This window comes from Cricetulus griseus, chromosome 3 (genome assembly GCF_003668045.3).
Source record: "Cricetulus griseus strain 17A/GY chromosome 3, alternate assembly CriGri-PICRH-1.0, whole genome shotgun sequence".
Lineage (NCBI taxonomy): Eukaryota > Metazoa > Chordata > Mammalia > Rodentia > Cricetidae > Cricetulus > Cricetulus griseus.
The window spans coordinates 48309122-48321192 of NC_048596.1; the positions used below are offsets into that span (position 1 = coordinate 48309122).

General features: G+C 39.5%; 2 pseudogenes; both read right to left on the reverse strand.

Moving 5' to 3' along the window:
• Positions 1 to 6454: 6454 nt before the first annotated feature.
• On the reverse strand, positions 6455 to 7330 carry LOC113834782 (annotated as a pseudogene).
• A 3426-nt stretch (positions 7331 to 10756) lies between these two features.
• On the reverse strand, positions 10757 to 11541 carry LOC113834783 (annotated as a pseudogene).
• Positions 11542 to 12071: the final 530 nt, after the last annotated feature.

The following is a 12071-nucleotide window of genomic DNA, read 5'->3' on the forward strand; positions in this document are numbered from 1 at the left end:
AAGAGAGCAGGAAGCAAGCAAGCAAATAAGCATGCATTGGTTCTCTCTGTCTCATGAATATAGATGTGATGTGACTAGCTGCTTCTGCTCCTCTGTTAGCTCCCTCAAGGATGTAACTAGGAATTGTAAGCCTAATAAACCCTTTCCTCCCTCACTGCTGATTTTTGCTTCCATCTTTTATCCCAGGAACAGAAATGAAACTCGAACATAAATTGGCACTGAGGTAATGGAGCTGTTCCTGTGATAAAACTGACCCTGTTGTTTGGGCGGAGGAATTTAAGAGACTCTGCAGCTTTGGTCTGGATGCTATTGGAAAAGCCTACTGAGCCATTTTAATGAAAGCTTGGAAGACAGTAATACTGAGAGTAATGTGGGCATGGAAGCCCAGCTCATGATGTTTCAGGATGACAAGGACTTCACTAGAAATTGGGCTAGGGACCATTCATGAGATATTTTGGCTAGGAATATGCATTTGCTGATCAGGCTGAGGCTAGAGAATCTGTGTGGTTAATAAAAAGTATGTACTATTGAACTGAAAGTTGTACTTCATTGGGACAACAGGACTAACATGCAGAAACTCTTCCAACTGTGGTCCAAAAGAGCTCCGCCTGGCTATACTAGGAGCTTACAGAAAAACTTGGCAGTAATATAAAAGATGTTCACATGGTACTGGTGTTACAGGAATAAAGTGATCATGGAGAGAAGCTGAGGCCTGGCACTGTGTGGCAGGTCTAGAGACCCTGTGGAGAGACAGTAGGAAATATTGGTGAAAGTGAGGACTCAATTGCAGTAGGCACCCCAGGATACTGAGAGGCCAAAACCATGGTTATCTCCCAAGGGCAGCTGTGGGTGTGGAACAGAGCCAGGTTAAGAAGGAAACTTTGTGGTGGGAAGGGAAGAGCTGGGGAATGGAGTCACCAAAGCCCACTGGAGCCCCGAAGATCACAAGCCACAGATAATCAAACACTGAACAACTAGGTTTGGTATTTATACTGATGGGTTTTGGTTTGACTTATGCATGACTGTTCACTTACTGTGCCCCAGTTCTCCCTTTTTGGAACAAGAATGTTTCAGTGGTAACTTTATTTTTTTAGTTAAAATTAGGAACAAGCTTGCTTCACATGTCAATCCCTTATCCCTCTCCCTCTCCCTCTCCCTCCCCTCCCCCCAACCCCCATCTCCCTACCTCATCCCCCTCCACTCCCCAGGAGGGTAGGGCCCTCCATGGGGGCTCCCCCAAATCCACCCCTTCATCCTGGGCCTGGCCTGCGCCCACCCCCATGTGTCTAGGCTGAGAGCATCCCTTCACATGGGATGGGCTCTCAAAGTCCCTTCTTAAACCAGGGAAAAAATACTGATCCACTACCAGGGGCCCCATAGAGTGCCGAAGCCTCCTCATTGACATCCACGTTCAGGGGTCTGGATCATTCCCATGCTGGCCTCCCAGACAGCAGTCTGGGGTCCATGTGCTTCCCCTTGTTCAGGTTAGCTGTTTCCATGGGTTTCACCAACCTGGTTCCAACCCCTTTGATCTTCATTACTCCCTCTCTGCAACTGGGTTCCAGAGTTCAATTCAGTGTTTAGCTGTGGGTGTCTGCCTCTGCTTCCATCAGAAGTGGTAACTTTTTAAATTTATTTTATAGAAGCTCATGGTTGAGAGACTTTGGGATTTTTAATATTTTTCACTCTTGAAGTGTTGGAATTGCATAAGACTTTTGGAGTTTTCTAGACTGTGACTTTATTTTGTATTATGAGAGTAATATGAGACTTTGGAGACAAGGGATTAAAAAGTTATGGCTTGGCATGATATGTTTGTGTGTCAAGTTGACAAGGTCTGGATTATGAAGGATAATTTTAAATGTCAACTTGCCATAGCCTAGAATCATATGGGAAGAAAGTCTTAATGAAGGATTGCCTAGATCAGAGTGATCCATTTGGGGGATTGTCTTAATTGCCTTACTTGGGATGGGGAAAAGGACCCTGAATATAGGTGGTACCATTTCATGAATATAGAAAGCAGGACAAAACAGGCAAGGATCCCTTTGTTCCCTCTTCACTCTGGGATGTGGATGTGATGTGGCAATGGAACTGTTCCTTCCTGGACGTCCCTTCAATGATAAACTGTAATTTGGGATTGTAAACCAAATAAGCTCCCCTTTGCCCCTTTATTGCTTTTTATTATGTTTTACCAAACCAACAAAAGTGAAATTAGAACAATACTTGTTTTATATCATTCTAATAAAGTGGTCCTCTGTAAGTAACATGAGAGCAAATAAAACACAAAAGAAACAAAGAATCTTCTAATCATTAATAAATGGGACTTTTTCAAACTTGAAAAAGATTCAGCCTATTCCATGTTCTATGAAGTACCCAGTGTATACACTGAGTTATATTTAAAATTTACTGTATCCTTTTGAAATATTTTGATGGAATATTAACACAATAAAAGGGTCAGAGACATATAAAGGCTTTTGTTACAAATTACCTCCCTGTAAAATTGTATAATTTTCATTTATATATTTATTTGTCTTTCCATTTTGTTGTAAATAATAGTGCAGTTGGCTTTGCAAATTGCAAAAATGTATATTTACACTTTTAAAAATTATTTGAAGATCTGAGGATAAATTTTAATTGGCAAAGTGTCTGCCATGTAAGCATGAAAGCCTGTAGGGAGCCGTCCCTGCATTCTCCATTACAATGATGGCGCCTGCAGGCACTGAATGTAAATTATTGCGCAGGCGCTGGGTAATTTTCCATTTCCTTGATCTCTGCCTATTCCGTGGCGTCATATGGCCTGAGGAGCTGCAGCCAATCATAGGGTGACACGTCCCAGGCAGCGGCTGCCAGCCTTTATTAGGGGACGGGATTCTTGGCTCGGGGTCTCCGCTCTGGTAAGCTTATGCTCTCCTCTCAAGACGCATTAAAGCTTTCCTGCAGAAGGATCCGAATGTCCTGTGTGGTTCTTGCTGGTGAGACTATTGCGCGGGACAAAAGCCTAAGTTTGAGCCTCAGAACTCAAGTAAAAATCCAAGATTGAACATCATCCTAAAACAAACATTCTCACTAAAATCAGTAACAAGACACAGGTGTTAATTCTCTCCCTTCTTATTCAGTGTATTGCCTAAAATCCTAGCAAGAGCAATAAGACAAGAGAAGGAAGTTAAAGGAATAAAAATAGAAAAGAAAAAAGTCAAAGTATTCCTATTTGTACATGACATAATCCTAAAGACACCACCAAATAACTCATACCTGATAAACACTTTCAGCAAAATGGCAGGATACAAAATTAATTACAAAAACCACTAACCATCCTGTATATCAATTACAAACACACTGAGAAAGAAATCGGGGAAACAATCTCATTTATAATAGCCTCAAAAAAAAAAAAAAAAACCCTTGGAGGAAATAAGAGCCTCTATAATGAAAACTTTAAAATAATGAAGAAGGAATTAAGGAAGACGCTAAAAGGCGCAAAGAATTCCTGTGTTCATGAGTTTGTCAGAAGCAACATTGTAAAAATGGCTATTGAACCAAAAATAATCTACATGTTCAGTGCAATCCCATCAAAAATTATACTAAATGAGGTAACTGAGACCCAGACAGACAAATGTCTCACATTCTCTTTGAAGATCCCAGCTTCAAATCTTGAGATTTGTGGGCTTTAATGGAATACTTGTAGAAAATAGGGCTCCAAAAAAGGATCATGGCTTGAATACCTCAAGGGACAGAGCACATCAGATCACAGGTGATATGGAAACAGGAGAATACCAGGGGTGTGGAATGATTAAGAAGGCATGGATAGAGGTGATGGAGGAGGAAAGAGGAAAAAAGGGAGTGCTAACCCCAAAATGGAGTATATGAAAATCTCATATAGAAGCCTATTACTTTGTAAGTCAACTAAAATGTATATAAATTAGAAGGGTGATAACCTGCATGGATAAATAGTGAAAAGCCTGGTGGTCTTTCTTCAGCTGTATGTGTTCAAATGCCTTCTCTCAGCTCCTGTCTTATGTTTACATATTTCTATAACATCTTTTGGTAGAACCTAGATTTAATTTTATTTGATTATAGGCTTATGACCCACCATGATATGTATTGTTTATACTAAACAAGAGTGTGACCAAAATAACAAAATCTACTAGAAGCATACACACCATGAGTTCATTACTGTCATACAGACTTTAAATGCACTATCATGATGTCCCTGTACTTTTACAGATCAGAACAAAAGGTTCCTAGAAAGATGGTCATTTGTCAAGTTAAACATGGGACCCAATCTCCAGATTACCTGAGTTTGACAACTGTTCACTCCAGCCTCACTGATATACCCCCAGGGAATGAGTTCTTCTCATCTTTGTGGTACCAAGGTGCCAGGCACAGTGCTTAATGTCTCATAAGTTCTGGGAAAATGTTAAATATTTTAATGTATTGGGCTTTGAAAGTGAACAGCCTAGGTGTCCATCAGCTGATGAATAGATAATGTAAATGTAGTGCATACATGTGATGCAATTTTATTCAGCTGTAAATAAAATAAAATTATGTAACTTGACAAGTAAATGGATATAATGTGAAAAAAAAAAACATACTGACTGATGTAATCCAGACACATAAAGACAAAAGTCACACACAACACTCATATGGATACTCTCTTTCAACCTTTAGAGATATATGATTAACTTGAAGTACCTTCAGAAATCAGGGAACTAGAAAGAGGCCAATGGGATGGGACTATAAAGAAAGGTTTTAAGATAGGGGATAGCAGAATATGGGTGCCATGAAACAGAAAAGGGGAATTGGAGGGAAAAGATTTAAATAGAGAGGGGGTTGGGAGGATAAGGCAGAGGAAGGGATGGGAAAGGATAACACACACTTAAGATCCTTGAAAAACTCACAGAAACCTACAATATTAGAAGTGTCCATGTGCACTCATGTGTGCGCGCGCGTGCGTGCGTGCGTGCGTGCGTGCGTGCGTGCGTGCGTGCGTGCGTGCGTGTGTGTGTGTGTTAAAAGGACATACCCTGTAGAGGAAGGATAATACCTCACCTTGATGCTATAGGTTATGAAAGAAATCCTGGTGCCGGATATGAGATGTTGCTGTTGGAGAGTATTAACCCTCTCACAAATAAAACAGGCTATTGCCACTGCTCTTGGTTACCAATTAGAATTAGACAATAAGATACTATTGTTAAAGGCACCATACATTTGGGTCACAGACTACAGAGAAATACTGGTACTGACCTGGAAGCTTTTGCCTCCTGGGTAGTTTTCATGCTTTCAAAAGTGCTATACAAGCTACTGAGGAACAGTTATCAATAGTTTTATACAGATGTAAACTGTGTAAGTTACAAAAATTACAGAAAGATCATTCAGCACAATAGTGGCATAAATGCTACAAAGTTAACCAAATTCTAACTGAATTTAAAGGCCCACACCACAAGGTAGAAATCAACCTTAGAACCATGTATGCTGAACATACATAGACAATAAGAAAGAACATGCCAGTGTGTCATAGGTTCTTAGTCTTAGCAATGCTGAATGTTCAAAGACTATGTTACAGATAATTCACACAAGTCTTCTTAGACGAAACTTGAGCAGATTTCTGATATATATATATTTAAATCTTTCTATTTAAATCTTTCTCCCTCAATTTCCCCTTTTCTGTTTCATGGCACCCGTATTCTGCTATCCCCTATCTTAAAAGCTTTCTTTATAGTCCCATCATATATATATAGTCCCATCATATATATATATATATATATATATATATATATATATATAATGAAACTATCAAACTAGCTATATTCACCCAGGGCAAACATTGGATGTAATATATATATCAGTTGCTTATTATCTCATATCTTACAGTTGGGCCATAATACACCAATATAGTTCATGACTTTTCAAGGTGACAGAAATCGAAGCATCAGAATACCAAGAAATTCTGACACTAAGGCACTAATGAAACCCTGCCTTTCTCACCAGGTTTCTTCATGATTCAAACCCTGACTTTTGTTTTGACCTAGAATTTATTAAGTGGCTAGTAGTGATTTCTTTTAACAAAAGCAAGCTATTTCTGAGTCTTCCTAAAAGTTTTGGTAGGATCATTCTCACCTGATCAGTACCACAGAATAATCAATAATCATGGCCTCGTCTTTATTACACTACATCAAGATTCTTATAAGACAAGGTTGTTAGAATCTGGGGTCAGGGACTAAGTTAGGATTCTTATCAAGAGGGAGAGCCTTATAATTTAAGAGTTTTCAGACTTGCACATGTTTCTCAACTTCATATTTCCCAAATACCTATAGAAAGAATAATTCATGATGAGATAGCCATTTGTAACAAGGAAATTATGATCCTACTGGTCCTAGAAATGATGTGTCTCTATGGAATCAAATCAATTGTTTCTTTTAATTGGCATGTTGTCTGTTTCAAAGGCATCTCTATCCAAGTGCTATGGAATTTGTAGTGTTACAGTCATGTGCACACCATTGCAGATAACAGTAACTCTGGCATGGAATTGTGTTGAAATCTTCTTATCTGTAACCTTTGCTGCAGAATGCCATTTTCTGCAACTGCTTCTTGGAATATAAAAGAGGGAAACAGCTGTCAGGTGAGAAGCACAGGTGTTAAATGCCTTGGCCCTACCCTTTAGCTGAAGTAATCTTCATCATGAACAAGACAATATAGCCATAGGATATCATGATGGCTAAAGCATTTGTAAGCCCAAAATCATTGTTAATATTACAAGCAGGACCTGGGCAAAGAAAGTGTCAGTACAGGATAGATTTAACAGCTGTGATAGGTCACAGAAGAAATATCTGATGACTCCACAGAAGTGGAGCTTCAGCAAGACAAATATCTGAGATGAGCCCTGCTGTATAGCTTCCCATCACCATTCCAGCACAGAGGGTGGCTACATGATTGATGAATACAGCAGTGGGTTACAAATGGCAGCATACCTGTCATAGGCCACGGCTGTCATGATGCAAGATTCACTCACGCCCATTGTGGAAAAGACAAAGTATTGAACTATGCAACCGACAACGCTGATATTTTGCTTTTCCTGGAAGAAGGTAGAGAGCATCTTTGGGACTGTTGAGGTGATGTAGCAGAGGACTACAACAGACAGGTTAATGAGGAAGAAGTACAGGGGTGCGTGGAGGTGGGAATCTATCCTTACTAAAACAAGAAGGGACAGGTTCCAGGTCAGTGCTGTAATGTAAAGTGTGAGGAACATAACAAAGAGCAATGCTATGATTTGGGGGAAATCTGCGAATCCCAGGAGGATGAACCGGGTGATCTCGGTAATATTTCTGCCCACAATCATTACCTTGGTGCTCCTGCTCCTAAAATAAGAAAGGAAATAGAACAATGCATTGCAGTGCAGACTCAAGTGACATTACAGCATTATTGTAGAGACATTTTAAACTTGAATCACAACTTCTTAAAACAATGCCTAAGCAATGAGGTGATGATACACACTGAGCATATACACATATAAATGCATACGTATGTACACAAATGCGTATATACACATATGTGTGAGTTCACACACACACACACACACACACACACACACACAGAGAGAGAGAGAGAGAGAGAGAGAGAGATGCATCATACTGTCATGATTGTAAAACTGACATTTTTGTCTGGGAAAAACAGCTCTTCTGCAATACTGAGAAATATCAGCTTAAATTTTTAGTTATTATACTACAAACAGTACAACACTCTCCTTAAAACACATAATGATAAGATGCAAAATGCTGAATATAGACAATAAGAAAGACCCTCCCAGTCTTCCATTAAAGGGCATCTAGGTTGCTTCCAGGTCCTGGCTATTACAAATAAAGCTGCTAAGAACATAGTTGAACAGATGTCCTTGTTGTATGAATGTGCTTCCTTGGGTAAATGCCTAAGAGTGGAATTGCTGGATCTTGAGGTAGACTGATTCCCATTTCCCTGAGAAACTGCCATACTGATTTCCAAAGTGACTGCACAAGTTGTCACTCCCACCAGCAGTCAAGGAGTGTTCCCCTTCCTCCACATCCTCTCCAGCATAAACTGGCATTGGTGTTTTTGATTTTAGCCATTCTAACAGGAGTAAGATAGTATCTCAGAGTTGTTTTGAATTACATTTCCCTGATGGCTAAGGATGTTGAACACTTTCATATGTGTCTTTCAGCCATTTTAGGTTCCTCTATTGAGAATTGTCTATTTAGTTCTGTACCCCACTTTTTAATTGGATTATTTGGTATTTTGGAGACTAGCTTCTTGAGTGTTATTCTTTTGTTTAAGCTGCAGCTGCTGATATAAAGAAAGGAACAACGGATAAACAACCCATGTGGAGTTTATTTACCAGAAAAGGGGGGAGAGGCGGATGGGTAGTCAGCCAACCCAAGAGGAGCCAAAAGGAAGAAAGCAAGGGATGTGTGGCAGGACCTTTTAAAGGAAAGGTTGCATATGCGCACTGGGGTTTTGCACCTCACAGGTTGCAATGCATGGCAGGTGAGTGAGTGCACCGTTGTTAGGGGCCGGGGTCAGGGTCATCCAGTGTATTGTTCTTACATTCAGTTCTTTGTATATTTTGGAATTCAGTCCTCTATCAGATGTGCAGGTGGTGAATATCATTTCCCAGTCTGTGGGATGCCATTTTGTTTTACTGACTATATCCTTTGCCTGACAGAAGATTCTCAGTTTCAGGAAGTCCCATTTATCAATTGTTGATCTCATTGCCTGTGGTACTGGTGATATGTTCAGGAAGCATTCTCCTGTACCAATTAATTCATGGGTAGCTCCCAATTTCGCTTCTAGGAAGATTAGTGTGACTGGATTTATGTTGAGGCCTTTGATCCATTTAGAATTGTATTTTGTGCATGGCAATAGACATGGGTGTATCTGCAGTCTTCTACATGTTTGCATCCAGTTATGCCAGCACCATTTGTTGAAGATGCTTTCTTTATTGTATAAATTTAGCTTCTTTGTCAAAAGATAGATGTTCGTAGGTGTGTGGTTAATATCAGAGTTTTCAGCTCTATTCCATTGGTCTACCTGTCTATTTTTGTGCCAATATCAAGTTGTTTTCAAAACTATTACTCTGTAATAGAGCTTGAAGTCAGGGATGATGCCTCCAGAAGTTCCTTTATTGTACAGGGATGTTTTGACTATCCTGGGTCTTTTGTTTTTCCATATGAAGTTGAGAACTGTTTTTTCAAGGTCTGTGAAGAATTGCTGGGCACACACTCTTTCGTCAGGTCTGGATGAGGGAACTCATAGGAGGAAAGGGTCCCAAAATCAGGCAAAGGAGTAGGACAGGCTCCACTGCTGCTGTTAAGAATACTGCAAGAACCACAATCAATACAACCATAACATATATGCAGAGGAACTAGATCAGACCCATAAAGGCTTCCTGATTGTCACTTCAGTCTCTGTGAACCTCTACAAACCTGCTCAGTTCATTCTGTGGTCAGTGTTCTTGTCCCCCCTACCTTCTCAATGCTGGGATTACAGGTGTAAATCACTTCTCTGGCTCTGGGAGAATATTAACTTTCTATTGTTTTCATTTCCATGAGCATGTTTATCACTGTACTATGGCAAATATTTAGTTTCCACAACAGTGAAGCAAGGTATTCTGTAAGGCAATTCTGCTTAATGATGGTAACGGTCACCTGGAGAAAACAGCTCTCCTGCAATACTGGGAAATAGGTTATGTTTTTAGCTATTATTCTACAAATATTACATCACTCTCTTAAAAACACACCATGATAGGACACAAAATGCTGAACATACATAGACAATAAGAAAGAACATGCCAGTGTGTCATAGGTTCTTAGTCTTAGCAACGTTGAATGTTCAAAGACTATGTTACAGTTAATTCACACAAGTCTTCTTAGACCACATTTGAGCAGATTCCTGATATAAATATATATATATATTATATATATATATATATATATATATATATATATAATCTAACTAGCTATATTGACCCAGGGCAAACTTCTGGATGTAATATAGAAGAGTAGTCTAGATCAGTTGCTTATTATCAGATATCTTACAGTTGGGCCATAATACATCAACATAGTTCATGACTTTTCAAGGTGACAGAAATCGAAGCATCAGAATACCAAGAAATTCTGACACTAAGGAACTAATGAAGCCCTGCCTTTCTCACCAGGTTTCTTCATGATTCAAACCCTGACTTTTGTTTTGACCTAGAATTTATTAAGTGACTAGTAGTGATTTCTTTAACAAAAGCAAGCTATTTCTGAGTCTTCCTAAAAGTTTTGGTAGGATCATTCTCACCTGATCAGTACCACAGAATAATCAATAATCATGGCCTCGTCTTTATTACACTACATCAAGATTCTTATAAGACAAGGTTGTTAGAATCTGGGGTCAGGGACTAAGTTAGGATTCTTATCAAGAGGGAGAGCCTTATAATTTAAGAGTTTTCAGACTTGCACATGTTTCTCAACTTCATATTTCCCAAATACCTATAGAAAGAATAATTCATGATGAGATGGCCATTTGTAACAAGGAAATTATGATCCTACTGGTCCTAGAAATGATGTGTCTCTATGGAATCAAATCAATTGTTTCTTTTAATTGGCATGTTGTCTGTTTCAAAGGCATCTCTATCCAAGTGCTATGGAATTTGTAGTGTTACAGTCATGTGCACACCATTGCAGATAACAGTAACTCTGGCATGGAATTGTGTTGAAATCTTCTTATCTGTAACCTTTGCTGCAGAATGTCATTTTCTGCAACTGCTTCTTGGAATAAAAAAGAAGGAAACAGCTGTCAGGTGAGAAGCACAGGTGTTAAATGCCTTGGCCCTACCCTTTAGCTGAAGTAATCTTCATCATGAACAAGACAATATAGCCATAGGATATCATGATGGCTAAAGCATTTGTAAGCCCAAAATCATTGTTAATATTACAAGCAGGACCTGGGCAAAGAAAGTGTCAGTACAGGATAGATTTAACAGCTGTGATAGGTCACAGAAGAAATGTCTGATGATATTAGATCCACAGATGTGGAGCTTCAGCAAGACAAATATCTGAGGTAAAGAACTTATGAGTCCTGCTGTATAGCTTCCCATCACCATTCCAGCACAGAGGGTGGCTACATGATTGATGAATACAGCAGTGGGTTACAAATGGCAGCATACCTGTCATAGGCCACGGCTGTCATGATGCAAGATTCACTCACGCCCATTGTGGAAAAGACAAAGTATTGAACTATGCAACCGACAACGCTGATATTTTGCTTTTCCTGGAAGAAGGTAGAGAGCATCTTTGGGACTGTTGAGGTGATGTAGCAGAGGACTACAACAGACAGGTTAATGAGGAAGAAGTACAGGGGTGCGTGGAGGTGGGAATCTATCCTTACTAAAACAAGAAGGGACAGGTTCCAGGTCAGTGCTGTAATGTAAAGTGTGAGGAACATAACAAAGAGCAATGCTATGATTTGGGGGAAATCTGCGAATCCCAGGAGGATGAACCGGGTGATCTCGGTAATATTTCTGCCCACAATCATTACCTTGGTGCTCCTGCTCCTAAAATAAGAAAGGAAATAGAACAATGCATTGCAGTGCAGACTCAAGTGACATTACAGCATTATTGTAGAGACATTTTAAACTTGAATCACAACTTCTTAAAACAATGCCTAAGCAATGAGGTGATGATACACACTGAGCATATACACATATAAATGCATACGTATGTACACAAATGCGTATATACACATATGTGTGAGTTCACACACACACACACACACACACACACACAGAGAGAGAGAGAGAGAGAGAGAGAGAGAGAGAGAGAGAGAGAGAGAGATGCATCATACTGTCATGATTGTAAAACTGACATTTTTGTCTGGGAAAAACAGCTCTTCTGCAATACTGAGAAATATCAGCTTAAATTTTTAGTTATTATACTACAAACAGTACAACACTCTCCTTAAAACACATAATGATAAGATGCAAAATGCTGAATATAGACAATAAGAAAGACCCTCCCAGTCTTCCATTAAAGGGCATCTAGGTTGCTTCCAGGTCCTGGCTATTA